Source organism: Sus scrofa, chromosome 16 (assembly GCF_000003025.6).
Source record: "Sus scrofa isolate TJ Tabasco breed Duroc chromosome 16, Sscrofa11.1, whole genome shotgun sequence".
NCBI lineage: Eukaryota > Metazoa > Chordata > Mammalia > Artiodactyla > Suidae > Sus > Sus scrofa.
This window is the reverse complement of record NC_010458.4, coordinates 49533603-49549229: the sequence shown is the minus strand read 5'-3', so window position 1 is coordinate 49549229 and position 15627 is coordinate 49533603. Positions and strand designations below refer to the sequence as shown.

Sequence of the window (15627 nt, the reverse complement as noted above, 5' to 3'; positions counted from 1 at the left end):
CTAAGGCTGAACAAGGCGGTGCTCTGTGCCTTCCGCTTCCACCGCACAGCGAGCTGAGTAGAGGATGGAGATGGTGAGGAGGCAGTACATTATAGAGCAAGAAGCTCTGGCTCTGGGGCTGGTTTGGGGGATTTGAATCTCATCTCTGGTCCTTGTTAGCGGAGTGGCCTAAGGGAAATCATTTCTGAATCTTATTTTCTCTTTTATAGAAGAAAACAGAATCTTCCATGATGAGTCTTTAGGATCTAAGACTATAACTTAAGTGAAACTACACTAATTCATTGTTCACAATGGCTTTACAGAACATGACTAACACAAATAATGAGAACTATGTATATCTGTATCACTTAGAAAGATTGTATTGACAGATTTTGTAGCTTTTTAAAAATTGCTTTTTAGGGCCACACCCACATCATATGGAAGTTCCTAGGCTAAGTGTCCAATCAGAGCTACAGCTGCCGGCCTACACCACAGCCACACCAATGTGGGATCCGAGCTGTGTCTGCGACCTACACCATAGTTCACGGCAATACCGAATCCTTAACCCACTGAACGAGGCCAGGGATCGAACCTGCTTCCTCAAAATGCTGGTCAGTTTCACTAAGTGCTGAGCCATGGCAGGAACTCCAAAAACAGATGTTTTTAAACGAACAACCTTAGTCTTTTGACTCAAGGATTTCTTCAATTTATAGTTAATGTAATTAGTGATATATATTTCATTGGTTTTTAGGTGCACATTTTTCCATCTTGACATCTCTGAGGTTGGTAGACATTCACTGTTGGCTAAGCAGCAGTCGTGCTGTCGTTATCGTTGCCTGAGCCTGTACATTCACATCTGTAGAGTGGGTGTCAGCAGCTTGGAAGAAAACTCTGGAGGCAGCAGTGGAGCTCTCTTATATGAAATGCTATTTCACCCAAGCTCTTAACCAAAGCACAGAGTTTGATGTTGTGTGGAAGAACACAGATGTCTAAAACTCTGAGTCAAAAAAAAAAAAAAAAAAAAGAAAAAGATTTAGAAAGGATAGATTCTGAATTGAGGAAGCCTGAGATGTATCTCAACCTATTTATTTGACTTCTGATCTCCTTCTCCTGCATGCACAATAGTGACCAAAGTTAGGAACTGGGAAAAGCTCTTTCAGTAGTACAAAATAAAAATTCTATGTATTAAGGAAAGCATTACAGAAGTTTCAATGGATTTTTTCATTATTAAAGGTACATAAAATGATGCTTTTTACAATGAATTCCTCTTAGAGTCCAAAATACACTGCCTCGGATGTTCTATCTCATATTACTTTGGGATTTCTACCTCCCTCCCATTATCTTTTTATCTTCCTTTTTGCTTTTATTTTTGGATCACTCTGCAAGTCTAGAAGTAATACATTTGGTTTTTAATCTTCAGTGTTTACTTGAAAATTACATCATATGTCATTAACTTATCAAAGTAGAAATTATTCAAAACCTTTGCTCTTTCCCCAGGAAATATAAAAATCTCAGTGTCAACAACATTTCCCCATCTCCTAAGGGAAATGCAATTGTAGTTTGATATTTTAATTAAAACTTTTATATGTTAATACCCTTAGACATTATTACAACTATTTCATGTAATCGTTGTTAATTTCCATTTGCCCACATGTATAACACCTTCCCTGTTCTTTAGTTCTTGTATCTCAGACCTTTCATCTGGGGTCACTTGTGCTTCAAGTAGTGAGTCCTTTAGAATTCCCTTCAATGAGGTTTTCCTCAATGACAATTCTCATTCTCTCTCTCTCCCTCTCTCCTCCTCCTCCTGTCTTTCAAAATATTTCTATTTCTTCTGGGCCTAAAATTTCAGACCAGCAGTGGTTTTTTTTTTTTTTTTTCCCCTCAGCACATTGAAAATAAGATTCCACTTGGTTTGAGGTTTCCATTTTGCTGCTGAAACGTCAGATGTAAATGTATCCACTGTTCACCTAAAAACATTTGTCTTTTTTCTCTGCTGCCTTTAAAATTTCTTTCTCTTTGACTCTGCTTTTGGGAAGGTTCATGGCAATGTCTAAATATAGATTTCCTTTTAATACATTTTGCTTATAATTTTCTAGACCCCTCAAATCTGTACATAGGTGATTTTTATCAGTTCTGGAAATTTCTTGCCCATTCTCTCTTTATGTATTGTGTTGGCACTTTTGTCTTTCTCTTCTTCTCCTGGACCTCTGAACATGGACTTCTCAATGTATTCACCTCATTTATTACCCTCTCTTATGTATTATTCATTTTCTTTTCCATGCTGCATCCCACATAATTTATTCTCTAATTCTCTCATCTGCTGTGTCCAATCTGTTGCCAAAATGCCCGGTGAGTATTAATTTCTCATTACTACATTATTTTTTAACTTGTAGAAGTTATATTTGAATTTGTGTTCACATCTGCTACCTTATTTTTTTATCGCCTCCTGCGCCCTGCAGTTATTTTCCAGTTTTCTTATCGTGTATTTTTTTAAACTTGGTAAACATAGTTGCTTTAAAACTTAAAGCCTGTGTAGGTTCATATCGACTGCCCCTTGCTTCTCATCCATAGATCTTGTTTCTTTGTATGTCTGGTTATCTTTGATGGCACGTTGTTCATTGCGCTTGAACAAGTCATTTGTAGGGGGTTCCCAGTGCCCCAGGAGACTTGTCTCTCTCAAGAGGTCCTCTGCCTTTGTTTTTTCCAGGGGCGTGTGGTCCTACCAGTCAGGATTATCATATGCCAAGTTCATAGCTTGAGGTTCTTGAGTACACCCAGCCTATGCCTTCCCAGGAGGTTCACCCGTAAGAGAGCTGGTCTACAGACACAACCTCTCAAGATGATTCTGCCTTTCATTTCCTTCCCTCCTGCTTTGCTCAGTGTCAAGTCCATACTCTGTGAACTTCACCTTGGCAGAGGAGTGTGAATTTAGATCTGGTTTCCCTTAACTGAAAGTAGAACCCTTCTGAGACTCATTCAATGTGGGGAGGATAACCTCTAAGTATTCTCAGTTTCGTCCTTGGTTTCTGATCCCCTTTTCCTTCCTTCAACACCTCTTTATAGGATCCCAAGTGGAAGTGACAAATGCCCTCAATTTGTCAGTTGGTGCTTTTATTTTATTTTATTTTATTTTATGGGCCAAACCTGTGGCATATGGACGTTCCCAGGCGAGGGGTCAAATCAGAGCTGCAGCTGCCGACCTACTCCACAGCCACAGCAGTGCCAGACTGGGGCCACATCTGTGACCTACGCTGCAGCTTTCAGCAACACTGGATCCTTAACTCACTGAGTGAGGCCAGAGAGCAAACCTGCATCCTCACAGACCTGTCGGGTTCTTAACCTGCTGAGCCACAATGGGAACTCTGAGTTTGGTGCCTTTAAATTCTACCTGTCTCATTACAGTGAGCATGCAAAAAAAAAAAAAAAAAAAAACCCTATTGCCTTGAGTCCATCAATGCTTCAAAGGTGGTGTGTTTTTTAGACGTCATGCAGTAATTTCTGTTGTTTCCAGTGGGATGGTTGATCCAGAGAATCTAGTTTCATTATTGGGAACCAGAAGGCACATTTGGGATTTGCTAAGATAAACATTTCCAAATGAAAAACAAAGGCAGACTGTCATATAGAAATTTCTGGCCCAGCACACTACAGCTTGCAGACACTCTGTTTTCCCTCCAGAAAAAGAAGACAGCCCCATCTCACAGGGTTATTTTGAGGACAAAATTTGATAACATGTGAAATCACTAATGGAGGTGCCACTGATGTTCAAGGCAAGTTTATTAAGTCTGGAGTCGAAGCAAAACCTGAGAACTTCATTTTTCCACCTACTGTTAATGCTAGAGGCCATCACTATGGGGTTAAAAAAATAACTTGTCACATGGCTGAGCAAATCATTAGAAACACCCCCACCTCTTGGCCTTTGGGGGATTTCAATCAGAAAGGATCAGGGTGGGCTCTCTGAGCTCTCCCAGAATGGCAGGCCCAGAGGAAAAGTCAAGCCAAAGTGCTTAGGGGATTAAAATAAATAAAATGCTTCACTAGAGATTAGGACTCAAGTATCAGTTTGATTTAATGATTCCAGAAGGTTAATGCGCATCCCAGGCAGGCAGCCAGTTGCAATCAGCTGGTTTGGAGCTAGCAGGATTATGGTGAGGGTGATGGTGTCTCTTTGGCAATTCTGGCTTATTGGAGGAGCTGGATGAAGATGGCTTAGATGGAAAGCAGTGAGTAAGGAGGAGAGACTAAAGAGAATGGAGGAAATGAGGTCAGACGGGTGGTGGGCCGAATCCAGACCCCAGAGGGGACTTTGGAGGACATAGAAGGGCACTGAAATTTGATTCTAGATGCACTGAGAAACTATTGAAATACTTTAAGCAATATGTAAATGTCCATAGTAGCTTTCTTTATAACAACAAGAAATGCAAACAGGCCAAAAGTCCATCCACAGGTGATTGGATACAAAAACCGTGGTACACCCGACGGGAAATAAAATGGAACAAACCATGGATACTCATGATGGCACGGATGAATGGCAGGAACACTGGGCTGAAAGAAGCCAGACACAAGAGATCACACACTGGACGGTTCCATAAGGCAGAATCGTCTCCAGTGACACAAGGCAGATCAGGGTTGCTTGGGGCTGGGGAGGAAGACTGACTGTGAAGGGCACCAGGGCACTTCCTGGGGTGATGGAACTGCTATGTATCTTGATCACGGTGATAGATACACGGTATATCAATTTGTCAAAACTCATCCACCTGTACACTTCAAATGGGTGTGTTTCATTTTGGGTAAACCACCCCTGGGTAAAGTTCATATTAAGGAGTTCCTATTGTGGCTCCGCGGGTTAAAAAACCCGATATAGTGTCCGTGTGGATGTGGGTTCAATCCCTGGTCCTGCTCAGTGGGTTAAGGATCTGGCATGGCTGCAAGCTGGGGCATCGGTCTCAGATTTGGCTGGGATCTGGCATTGCTGTGGCCGTGGCTGTGGTGTGGGCCGGCAGCTGCAGCGCTGATTCGACCCCTAGCCTGGGAACTTCCATATGCCTCGGGGGGGCCATAAAAAGGAAAAAATAAAAATTAAAAAAAAAAAAAAACAAACCAACACATCACCAGCAGGCAAGATATAAATTATATTGACCAAATTCTGAACCAGAGTGAGTGTTGCAGGGTAGGGAAAAATGAATGCACAGATGTTCAAGTCACAGCCTTTCAATTATTAAACTCAGATACCCGATTGGCTGTTGAGGCTACTTGTTTCTAAAGCAAAAGAGGAAATAAATGTGGCCAGGTGCTTCTCTCTTCCGAACCGTGCTGTCCAGAGGTGCTCTACAGTGAGGACAGATGTTTTCACCCTCCCCTAAACACGGGGTTCGGGGCTCCATGAAGTGGCACCTATCTTGCACCAGGTGACCATTGTGACCACACAGAGCAAAGCCCAAAACTCAAGTCTGTGAGACACCCTCTCTCGGCCCTGTTCCAGGGACTGGGCAGTGATGGCGATGAACACCCACTCTAATAAACAGGTTTGGTAAAGCCGCCCTCCTCCATGGCAGCAGATGTGTTTTTGGCTGGAACTGGAGGGATCACTGAGAGCAATTGATCTGACCGGGAGACTCACTGCCCTCAGGCAGCCTTCTCAACTATTACCATTTAACCGTTAACATCTTTGGAATGGAAAATTCCTCACTCTGGGATGCTTGTATTTATACTGTAAGAAATTTAGCCAACCTTCTAGACCTCTGCCCACTAGTCACCAGCAGGTCAGCACCACGCACCGCCATCCCCCCACTGCCCCCCCCCGGCAGATGGACAGCCAAAAATGTCATATGTCCCTGCAGAATCATCCACAATTGAGAAACACTCCCCTTAGCCTTTGCATGGTTCCCCAGAGCCCACAAGATGCAGTCTACACCCTTTGGGCCACTTGGAAGGCCTGTGCCCATCTGCCCTCTGCCCCACCAGCCTCACCACCACTCCTTTCTTCACAGCATCCGGTCCAACACCACCAGCCCATCAACCTGGTTCTCTGCACACCATCCTCCTCCTTGCCTGGCTTGCTTTTGTCTGCTCCGTACGTCTTCCCAGCATGCCCTCTCCTCCCTTCACGCTCTTCTCCAGCTAACTTTTATTTAATATTCCAAATTCAACTCAAGCATTACTTCCTTTCGATGGTTGCCTTTGGCTGTAAATCCTGTCCCACTGTTTGGTATGCTAACCATGAGCCAATATCATTTTGATTTGGATAACAATAAGAAGGTGCTTTTTTAGAAAGCTTTCAGACTCTCCCCAGGCTGGGCAAATTCTCCTGCCCCCCCCCCCGAGAATTTTGTCTCTCTTCCATTCCATGTGTCACACTAGGAGTGACTGTATGAGGGCTGTTACCGCTCTTGTGTACCTGGGCTCAGCACAGACCCTGACCCAGAGATGACCACTGCCTTACCTGTGGGACCACCACATGCAAGAAAGGCTCGGGCCAGGTTGACATGAATGTGTGATGACACTGACAGTGGGGGCCTCTGCCTTGGCAGGTGAACATCCCACCCAAAGGCAAGAGGTGGGCCTGGTGAGCTCTCTGGGTCTTGTCCTGCTCCCTCGTGCCCAGGGATCCTGGACAACGTCCCTTAAGTGGGAAGCAAGCAGAACTGGATTGAGAAATCACATTACAGTCAGAAAGAATCTCCAGCAGAGCATAAGTTGGAACTAAGAGGAGTTTTGTTTTTTCCTTGCAGCTTACGTAGTTAATGGATTTTGACATGAACTTCTGGCACCATCATGGAAAAAAGTGCCCTTAGCTGAAGGGCAACAGAGGATCACGGAGCAAAAGTCAGCAGGGTCTGGGCTATACTTGGCAGAGTCGGTTGGAGGGTCAGAGGGCATAATTGCCATCATCCTGAGAAAATTCTTTGGAAGCCCTGAGGACTCTAAGCATTCATGGGTGACCCTGCACAGGTACTGAGGACTCCAGAAGAGACAGATCGGCAGGTCACTGAAGAGCCACCAGAGGGCCTTTGTGATTGGAGGGCACAGCTAAGCCGCTCAAGGCTTATTCTGTCCTGGGATCGCTCTTCGCTGTGTGACCAGTGTGCTTCCACTGTTGCTACCTATCATCTTCTGAGCCTTTCCTGGTGCAGACAGCAGCTAGGACGATGTTTCCACTGGAGCCCTGCTGGCATCAGGGGAAGGTCAAGTTTTTGCTCTGAAGGACTCTCTTACCCATTGGCAGTTCAGTCGCTCTGGCAGCTGGTCACTAAAAGTTAATAATGCCACTCCTTCCAGTCATTGTGACAACCCCAAAACGTTCCCCTCCTCCCCTTTTGTGTCCAAAAGTCTCTCAAGGCAGCAGAACCCTTCTTTGTTTTTTTTTTTTCCCCATAGATGCTATTTTTAATATGGATTCCCCCCCTTCCTTAAAATTCCCTCTCCAGGAATTCCCACAGTGGCTCAGCAGGTTGAGAACCCAACTAGTGTCCATGAGGATGCAGGTTCAATCCCTGGCCCCGCTCAGTGGGTTAAGGATCCGGCATTGCCGTGAGCTGTGGTGTAGGTCGCAGACATGGTTCACATCTGGCGTGGCTGTGGCTGTGGCTGTCGCTGGCAGCTGTAGCTCAGATTTGACCCCTAGCCTGGGAACATCCATATGCCAAGGGTGTGGCCCTAAAAGGACAAAACAAACAAAAAACCCTTTACTTTTATTCTTTTTGTTGTTGAAGTAGTTAGTTTGCAATGTTGTGTTAGTTTCAGGTGTGCAGCAATCCTTCAAATCATTCTTAAGACAAAAATTCCAAGTCTTTCCACGCCAACACCCTCCCGCCCCGCCCCCGCCACCCACAGCCCACATGTTCTGGTCCTGCCTTTCTGCCCACCTTCATCTTGTGCCAAATGCCTATTTCCCATCCTGGCATCTCTTCCCACCTCCTTGATTCAGTCCCTAGTCCTGCCCAGCTCTTTCCTGCCCCCAGGCCTTTGCCTGCGCCATACCCTCTGCCTGCAGGGCTCTCCTTTCTGCTCTCCCGGCTGGCTCCGTAGCCTTCAGATCTTTCCCCAAACCTCTTTAGAGCAGCGTTTCCTGACCACCCTCCCCAGAGACAATCCTGGTCCTTTTAGCTTATATCATACCCTCATTCTCTTCTGTGCTGGCACAATTCCATTATTACAACCTATAGTTCAATACTTGTTTATTTGCTGACTGAGTTCTTAGCAACCTCCCCTATTACTTGAAGCCAAGCACTGCAAGAATAAGGATGTCATTCATTCAGTGTCATTCACTCTGTATCCCTGGTGTCTTGCATTGTGCCCGGCACAGAGTAGGTGCTCACCAGCAGTTACTGAGTGTTGAGTGAGGACCACAGAGCCAGGAAGTGTCAGAGCTGATACTGGGATGACTGGGCTGTCTACCTGACAGCTCCCATCCATGAAGCCATTCTGATTCGCACTCGGGAGCTGCCTGGAAAATTCATACTCTTGGATGTTTTAAATAACCCTCTGAGCCTGTGTAGCCTGACATGGGGTAAGCATTTTTTCCCAGCATTGCCTGTCTGTTCAGTCCCCTCACAGAAGGCCTAGGTTTGGGATTCTGGGCTCTGGAATGCCTTCTGGCATTTTCTGCTCAGTGAGCCCATCCATTCCCATTTTCTTCAGCAGAGCTGAAGATACAAATTGCAAAAGACCGTCTTGCAAATTGCTGGAAGAGCGCATGCTCCAGGCCAGGAACCCCTCTGCTGCTGCTGCGGGGGCAGGGGGGCAAGCTCCAGGGGGGGTTGTGTTTGCTGCACTGCTGCACTGTTTGGCACTGTTCTGGCGGGCTGGGGATGGCAGAAGAGGGGAGCTGGGGCAGCTGCCAGGCTCAGCTCTGGGGACAGCAGGCATAGATTCGAGGGGACAGCCTGAGATCCAGGGCACAGCACAGGGAACCCAAATGCAAGGAACCAGTGTCCGTTCAGCTTACTGTCTAGCAGTAGGGAGTAAGCAGGCTTGACTGTGAGCTGCCATCAAGGTTGGCTAGACAGGAGGTGCACCACCAGGAGATGTGTTTATACCCAGTGGGAGTCTGGCCAGGGACTGGTGGTCCTGGAGGACTGGACAGCTCTAGGAGGTTGGCAAGAATTAGCTGGAAACCAAAGTCCCAGATTACGGCCTGAGGTTGGGAAAGAGGGACTCTGAGATATTAGAAAGATCTTGTATTTTCAAATTAGAAAGGCCTAGGCTGGATTCTTGCTTTCTCCTCTTACCAAACCTCTTACCATACGTGTGACGTTAGGCAAGTCACGTCACCTCTCTGAGCCTTAAGCTTCTCAGCTATAAAATGGGAAGTAACCCCCGGCTGCAGAGGGCAGTGGTGATGAGAAACAACTCGTGGAAAGCACCCAGCATGGAGCCAAGCGCTTAGAAGTCGGGAGTTCCCATGGTGGCGCAGTAGAAATGAATCTGACTAGTATCTATGAGGACTCAGGTTCAATCCCTGGCCTCTCTCAGTGGTCAAAGATCTGGCGTTGCTGTGAGCAGTGGTATAGGCTGCAGACTCAGCTTAGATTTGGAGTTGCCATGGCTATGGTATACACTGGCCGCTGTACCTCCAATTCTACCCCTAGCCTGGGAACTTATATGTGCCATGGGTGCGGCTCTAAAAGGGACAGACTGAACCATTTGCTCCCACATCCAACTCACCTTCTGTCCTCCTCTTGCGCTGGGAAGTTGGACCTGCCTCCAGCAAATATTTATGTTGAAATATTTGGAGACAGCACACGATTTGCAGATATTTTCATAATGCTTTTCACGGTTTACACAGCGTGCCACCTGCCTCTGTCTCCTGAAAAGGAAAGAAAGATTTTTTTAAAGAAAATGGGCTGGAATGAGGGAGGGGTGGGGGGTAAAATGGGATTTTCATCTGAAAAGGCTTGCCTCCAAGGCACCAAAATTGAGCATCCATTGAACTGGGAGAAAGAATAAATTCTAGGTGTGCCGGTAGTGCTTTGTATATCAGGTCTGCTTTGCAGCCTTCTAAGCATTTGCATAGCTGTCATCTTTCATAAGCCTCACAAAAATCCAATTAGGAAGGGCCATGATCCTAGATTACAGATGGAGAAACAGAGGCTTAGGGAGGCTATGGGATCTACTCAATGGTTCACAGTGGTATGTGGCGAAGTGGCAGATTCATTTCCAAGAGTGAGGAAAGGGAAGTGTTGCAAAATTTGGGTTTTAAGATGAGTTAAAGGATATTTGACATTTTTTCTTTTCTTTCTTTTCAAACTTCTTTTTAGGACTGCATTTATGGCCTATGGAAGTTCCCAGGCCAGGGATCAAATAGGAGCTGCAGTTTCTGGAGCCACAGCCACAGCAATGTGGAATCTGAGCCATGTTTCCAACCTACACTGCAGCTTTCAATAATGCTGGATCTTTAACCCCCTGAATAAGGCTGGTGATTGAACCTGCATCCTCATGGATTCTAGTTGTGGTTTTAACCCACTGAGCCACCATGGGAATTCCAGATATTTGACCTTTTAACAATTTATTTTATGGAAAACTTATATAAGCTCCTATCACTGTATATAGAAGGAATAATGCTACTGACCCATTCTCTTATGACAGCCAAGAGAGATGCAGGGCAGTGGGCCCACTTCACCTTTTGTGGGTCCCTCCTGTACTTAACTCCAGCTTCCCAATCCCATCTGCTGGTTGGATGACATCAAGGCTTTGGAGCCACCACAGGATGGCAGGGACAAGAGACAGATGCAGTCTGGGTTCTTGTGTCATCACCTGGAAAAGAATGGCTTGACCTGCATCCAACCTGGATAGGAGTGGGAAGTACTCTCTTGTGATATTAAGCCACATAGATTTTGTTTCATTTGTCACAGCAGCAAAACATAGCCCATGCTCACTAACATGCCATCTCACTGTCCAAAATCTCTACCTGGTTCCCTAAGGAAACTACTTTTTGCAACAGAAGGAAAGAATTCAAGCCTCATGGTCTCCTCAACTCAAGCACATTTTCTACCCCTGGCTTCATCTGGGTGTTTGCAGTGTTTGCTCTGTCTAGGTTCTGAGTGGGGTGATAGTGAGGTCTCTTCTACCCAGTTTCTGTACCACCAGGACTAGAATGAGATTTTCTCAGAATGTTCTAGAAATAATACACCTGGACAAGTATCTTCAGAAGAAAACCACAGTCCTCTATCCCACGAGGAACACATGCTTCTCCAGTAAAGGTGACTCTGAGCTTCCTTCTTGAAAAGGAGCAACTCTGGCATCATGACACTAAAGCATGAGAGCCATCTGGGGAAGGCAACGAGCAATTTAAAGCAGCCATCCCAGGAATAAATTTAGTGCTCTCACTTTATAGGTGAGGATGAAAGATCCAGAGAAGGAAAGGGGTTGCCTCAGGCAACACAGCTATTAACCAGAAGAGGTAGGAGTAGAATCAAGATCCTTACTTCTAACCCACTTTTCATTCTTTCTTTTTTTAAATTTAAATTTTATTGGTGTATAGTTGACTTACAATATTGTATTAGTCTCAGGTGTACAGCAAAGTAAATCAGTTATACATACACATATATCCATTCTTTTTTAGATTTTTTTCTCCTATAGATTACAGAATATTGAGTCGATTTCCCTGTGCTCTAAGTAGGTCCTTGTTAGTTATCTACTTTTATATATAGTGGTGTGTATATGTTAATTCTACCCTCCTAATTTATTTCCCCCACCTCTGGGTTTCCTGTTTAGTAACCATAAGTTCATTTTTGAAATCTGTGTGTCTGTGTCTGTTTTGTAAATAAGTTCTTTTATATCATTTTAAAATTAGATTCCACATATAAGTGCTATCACGTGATATTTGTCTTTCTCTGTCTGACTTACTTCACTCAATATGGTAATCTCTAGGTCCGTCCAAATTGCTGAAAATGGCATTATTTCATTATGGCTGAGTAATATTCCATTGTATATATGTACCACATCTTCTTTATCCAATCCTCTGTTGATGGACATTTAGGTTGCTTCCATGTAATGGCTCTTTTAAATAGTGCTGCAGTGAACATTGGGGTGCATGTATCTTTTCAAGCTATGGTTTTGTCCAGAGAGATACCCAGGAGTGCGATTCCTAGATCAAATGGTAGCTCTATATTTAGTTTTGGAAGGAACCTCCATACTTTTTTCCATAGTGGCTGTACCAATTTACATTTCCACCAACAGTGTAAGAGGGTTCCCTTCTCTCCACACCCTTTCCAACATTTATTGTCTGTAGACTTCTTAATGGCCATTCTGACTGATGTGAGGTGATAGCTCATTGTTGTTTCAAGTTGCATTTCTCTAGTAATTGATGTTGAGCATCTTTTCATGTGCTTTTTGGCCATCTGTCTGTCTTTGGAGAAATGTCTATTTAGATCTTCTGCCCCCCCCCCTTTCTTTTTAGGGCCATACCCATGGCATATGGAAGTTCCCAGGCTAGGGGTCTAATTGGAGCTCTAGCGGCTGGCCTGCACAACAGCCAAGCCTTGTCTGAAACCTACATCAGAGCTCACAGTAATGCTGGATCCCCAACCCACTGAGCAAGCCCAGGGATTGAACCCACACCCTCTCGGATGCTAGTTGGATTCATTTCCGCTGCACCACAATGGGAACTCCCTCTTCTAACCATTTTTTAAATTGTAACCTACTTTTCTTTATTCTTTTTTTTTTTTTTTTTTTTTTTTTTGTCTTTTTGCTATTTCTTTGGGCCGCTCCCGAGGCATATGGAGGTTCCCAGGCTAGGGGTCGAATTGGAGCTGTAGCCACCGGCCTATGCCAAAGCCACAGCAACGCCGGATCCGAGCCACGTCTGCAACCTACACCACAGCTCACGGCAACGCCAGATCCTTAACCCACTGAGCAAGGGCAGGGACCGAACCCGCAATCTCATGGTTCCTAGTCGGATTCATTAACCACTGCGCCACGACGGGAACTCCTACTTTTCTTTATTCTTTACCCCACTAGAGCATCCCAGGATGGAACTGAACTCAGATTCGAATGTTCCATTCTTGCCCTGTATGCAAGCCCATATTTATTTTCCCATGGAGATAATACAAACAGCATGGCCTTTAGTGTGATATTGGGGTGGTTTTGGAATCAAAGCCTGGTGCTGAAAATGTCAAGCTGTGTGACCTTGAAGAGGCCACTTGCCCTGTCTAAATCTCAATTTTCTCATCTGAAAATGAGGATAATCCCTGCCTTGCTGGATTGGATGACACCTGAAAAGTGTCTGATGCATAATAGGAGCTCAAAATATGTGACTTCTACTCTTTCACTGTATACAAAGCCTGGTACTAAGGGTTATGGGCAATTACAAAGAAAGCTGCCTTTTCTCAAGGCATGGGGACAATGATGTCATTGGCCACACTGGCAGCAAGAATTTAGAGGTTACGTAACATTGTGGCAAGCATGGGAAATCTGGAGCCACACTGCCTGGTTTCTAAGCTTGGCTGTGACGTCAGGCATGCACCTTAAACATTCTGTGCCTTAGTTTCCTCATCTGTCAAATGGGGATAACAGTAGGACCTACTTGATAAAACTATTGGGAAAATGAAAACAGTTAACATGTTTAAATCACATAGCATATGCCTGGTGTATAATGAGCCCTCCATCAAGGTTATTTTTTATCAGCATCTATTGTAGACTTTCTCTATGCCAGGCATTGTCTCTTTGGATCCTGGAAACTGACATTGTCCCTGTTAAGCACACAAAGAGATTTTAAATATTGTCCAAGGCCGTACGCCCAGGAAAAACACAGGTAGTCCTTGAACTCGGATCAGCCTGACTCCAGCCTGTGCTCTCAGTCACTCTGTTAAGCAGCTTTCCTTCAGATTGTGACCATCCAAGAGCGGATGGTGCGTGAGGGGTGAAGCTGGGAGGTGGCAGGTTGTCAAGGGTCTTGAAGGCTTTGCCGGGAGTCGGCACTTTAATCTGAAGACTGAGGGAGGCCCTGAAGGTTTCTAAGTAGGAAGGACCTGGGCTGATCGTTTGTGGGGAGCTTCAAAGAAAAGAACAGCTGTCTCTTTACCTGATTCAACAGGCTGTTTGGATTTGGAGCAAAGAAAGACCCAGAAGCCAACGGATACAAGGTTGAAGACACCCTGTTAATACAGAGCGCGAGGGCCAGAGCAGCTTAGCAGAGAAGAAAGCGAATTTCAGGGTGGGCCTGGCACAGGCTGTCCTGCTCTACCTTGAACACCATGGACTCTGCTCCCTCAGGCATCTTTGGCAGGGCACCTCAAAGAGGAAGCCTACAATCCTTTGAAGCAGCAAAGAAGAGAAGAGAAAGGGGAGGGATACATGGGAATTAATTTCCAACAAGAATTTTTTATTTTGGAGCTAAAGTCCTTTGGGGAAAGAAAAAAAATTAAAAGCCTTGGGCCTCTGTCTTTATATTTCTATGAAAACTGCATTTCTTATATGCCTTAGAGTGATCTAGTCCTATAGAGCGTGTCGGGGGACCAAGCCTTTGCTGTATTGGTTCTGAGAGCAGCTCATCAGGGGTTGGGCCCCTCAGGTGAGAGCCTAGTTGCTTGGTGGGTTCCACTGCTGGCTTCTATTTGTGTTTTGCTTTGGTAAGAGGAGGGCTGGCTGTTCCGCACCTCAGTTTTCTCATGAAGGAAAGAGTAGTACATAGTGTGACATCATTGGGGAGTTTCTGCAGGAGAAAACGCCGAAGGTGTAAGATCGGGGGTGTTCGGCAGTCCCAGCGGTGTTAATCCTCGGAGGAAGCGCCGTGATCCCACCCCCTGCAGTGTTCACATATCAGTAGTTCATAAGGTAGATGTGACTCTCAGTCGTGTTTGGTTAGGCATGCCCAGTGTCTTTTTTTTTTTTTTTTTGAATAAATTAAAAACAGAAGCTTTTACATAAAAATCAGAATTCCTGGTTTCTCTTGAAAAATCAGAAGATCTAGTCTCACTGGGAGCTGAGTGAGGCAGCTTTCAGCTGGAGCTGAGTGGCAGATGTCACTTATAGAAAGGCATGTCTCTGAACCCTCCAGCAACTTCTTGTTGTCTCCCCAACCCTGAGCCCAAGTCACAGGGGCCATTTCTCCTTGGCACCCCTGCTTTGCTTTTGAAAGGGGACTATTTCTCTATACCCACACCTCTTTCAAAAGAGAAAAGCACAGTGTTGAGAAACAAAGGCCATGTGTTTCTGGAAAAACTGGAGAAAAAAGTCTTTTTGGTGGAAGTTAAAAACATTCTTCTGGGAGTTCCCATCGTGGTGCAGCGGAAACGAATCTGACTAGGAATCATGATGTTGTGGGTTCGATCCCTGGCCTCGCTCAGTGGGTTAAGGATCCAGTGTTGCCATGAGCTGTGGTGTAGGCTGCAGACACGGCTCGGCTCCTGCGTTGCTGTGGCTGTGGTGTAGGCTGGCAGCTGTAGCTCCGATTTGACCCCTAGCCTGGGACTCTCCACATGCTGTGGGTGCGGCCCTCAAAAAAAAAAAAATCTTCTGAGTTTAATATGCAAATAAAGTGAGTCTATAGAGAAAGAATATGACTGATGACCCCATTAAAAAACAAACAGAACCATATGCAGTATATGGGAAAGATGTGTGATGAAAAGCTTAACGGACTGAAAAGGCACTGAAATCACTGCAAGGTTTGTGTTTCAGTGCCAATACCAGCAGCAATGGTGCAGTGAA

At 45.2% G+C, this 15627-nt stretch overlaps 1 long non-coding RNA gene across 1 annotated transcript in view; it reads right to left on the bottom strand.

Annotated features, from left to right (window-relative positions):
• Window positions 1-15627, bottom strand: part of LOC110257222 — a 407568-nt gene that overhangs the window by 81484 nt on the left and 310457 nt on the right. Inside the window, exon 5 of the long non-coding RNA XR_002339533.1 lies at window positions 9646-9787. This is a non-coding gene — a long non-coding RNA (uncharacterized LOC110257222). The remainder of the gene's footprint in view (window positions 1-9645; window positions 9788-15627) is intronic.